Source organism: Grammomys surdaster, unplaced genomic scaffold (genome assembly GCF_004785775.1).
Source record: "Grammomys surdaster isolate TR1022 unplaced genomic scaffold, NIH_TR_1.0 320260, whole genome shotgun sequence".
Taxonomy (NCBI): Eukaryota; Metazoa; Chordata; class Mammalia; order Rodentia; family Muridae; genus Grammomys; species Grammomys surdaster.
In genome coordinates this window covers 13,585-16,102 of record NW_021627203.1, presented here as the reverse complement: position 1 = coordinate 16,102, position 2,518 = coordinate 13,585, and the positions used below count along the sequence as shown (strand labels likewise).

At 40.4% G+C, this 2,518-nt stretch overlaps 1 pseudogene; it reads right to left on the bottom strand.

Annotated features, from left to right (window-relative positions):
* Positions 1 to 275: 275 nt before the first annotated feature.
* Positions 276 to 913, bottom strand: LOC114616435 (annotated as a pseudogene).
* Positions 914 to 2,518: the final 1,605 nt, after the last annotated feature.

The window sequence follows — 2,518 nt, the reverse complement described above, 5'->3', positions numbered from 1 at the left end:
AACAATCTGGTATCGGGAAAGCAACAAGGATTACACACATTTTTTTTTATAAACCAGCACACAAAGCTTTAAAACAGTTCTGAAAATGAAGTTAGTTGTCTTGAGTCAAGGGAATAAAAAAAAAAGTCAGTATCGACCATTTACAATCTCTGACCTTGTGGGAACGGTAAGAATCTGTCGTAGTGCAGCTACATACAGTACAATTCAGGCAATTTGTTTTTCACTTGGGTTCAGATTTCAAATTCATTGCTGTGAGAAAAGGACGGAGGCAGATTTTAGCAGCAGCCTCCACCTGACTGCTTGACTGGAGTGCTCTGGATTTTAACATTGGACTTCTCTGCACCACCAGCTGTTGCTCTAGGACCCATTTGTTTTTTAATCTCCGCTGCCATCGTCATGAAAGACTGTTCTACATTCGTTGCATTCTTAGCACTGGTTTCCAAAAATGGAATTCCAAGGGAATCTGCAAATTCCTTTGCTGTTGTGTAGTCTACGACTTTCTTTGTGATCAGGTCACTTTTGTTCCCTACCAACAACTTGTTGACATTCTCACTGGCATAGCGATCTATCTCCTGCAGCCACTGTTTAACATTATTGAAGGACACCTGCTCTGTCACATCATACACAACTATGATGCCATGGGCTCCTCTGTAATAACTGGAGGTGATTGTTCGAAATCTTTCCTGGCCTACTGTGTCCCATATCTGAAGCTTGATTGTTTTCCCGTCTAACTCTATAGTTCGTATCTTGAAATCCACACCAATTGTCCTGATGTAGCTTTCTGTACACGTATCATCTGCAAACCTAAGGAGAAGGCAAGACTTTCCAACCCCAGAATCACCAATCAGAAGTAACTTGAATAAATAATCATATTCGGGATTCATGCTGGACATGTCACTGCAGCTGCCGCCGCTGCCACTGCCCTTGCTAACGCAGCCACAGCCCCAACTCTCCGCACCACGGGTAATGGAAGAGTAGGAATGAGCTAAGCTGTTCCGGTAGTGTCGACCCTATTCCGACCCTTAGAACACAATCAGCAGCCACCGCCACTCAGTGATCCTCAAGCATTTCTTCATCTTCTTAGTTTCCATTTCTGTGACAATTATCCCAAAACCTAAGTTTATAATTTATAGTACTAATATTTTGTCCAAGAAGTAAAAATCAATGTTTTCTTCTAATGTTTCATATCTAAAGGAATTAATTATAAATTTTGTGAAAGATATCAGTAACTTATTTAGTAGTTTTTAAACAGCCCTATATTCCATCATTATTTCTTAAAAAACCTTTTTCATGACTTTTTCTGCATTGTGGGGGTTTTCATTATCAACATTGTTGAAATATTGGTGTTTGCAGAACATAAAGACAATGTTGCTTCTTATTATGACAGAATATACAAAATTTCAGAAATAAAATGATAAAGCCATTTTGTGTTTGCAACAGACCCAATGTAGTTTAAAATGAAACTGGAGGCACATTCCACTGCTCAAGATTCGCTGTAGAACTAGACATATGGAAGACTGTGATGGGTAAAGTCTATTCCTTGTTCCTTTTCTGAATAATTTAAATATTCCACAGCATACTAACACAGGTGTGAGATATCTCATCTGCCTATTGAACGTATGTAGTAATTAATGCTTTGATACTTTTGGCTACATCTTAAGATTTTATATTTTGGCATTTATTATCAAAATTTTTATTTATTGTAGTGAAAATGTTCAACAAGATGTCATAACTAGATTCCTGAGTGATGTGTTTATAAAAAGATAAAGAGATAAAGAGTATGTTCTATGGAGGTTTGTGGTGAGGTGTGGGGGAAGGGGATGTCTCAGTGGGCCCATGCAGAGGCATCTCTTCCCCTTGAGAGACCAGTCACACACCATATAAAATAAAGTTTATTCAGGGCATGGGGAGGGGAGCCAGGAGGGTAGTAGAGGCAGAGAGAGAGAGAGAGAGAGAGAGAAAGACAAAAAGAAGGCCGCAACCATGTGGAGAGAGGGGGGAGGGAAGGAGGAGGGGTAAGGGGACAGAGAGAAGCTAGAGGCAAGAGATCAAGAGATCAAGAGAGAGAGGAGGGGACAAGCAGCCCCTTTTATAGTGGGCCAGGCCTACTTGGCTGTTGCCAGGTAACTGTGGAGAGGAATCTGGCTGTTGCCAGGTAACTGTGGAGGTGGAATCTAGACAGAATACTAACACTGAGTTCATAATAAGACAACATATTCTAAACCGAGAAGAGCAACCCAATATGTATGGTGATATATAGAATTTCTATATTGTACCATGCAGAAATTGCACATAGTGCCTGAGATATGGGGAGCAACCCACCAGAATCTATGATATTCTGGTGATGGAACATGGCTGTGGTCTCATCATATAAGGGCTGGACCACATGCCGCCTGTCAAATATGAAGGAAGGAGTCAGGTCACAGGGCACAAGGCCTGGATATTTTCTAATAACTGATGGAGGAACTCTACATTTTAATAATCAAATTTTTGAATCAATGTCCACTACCTAAGAACA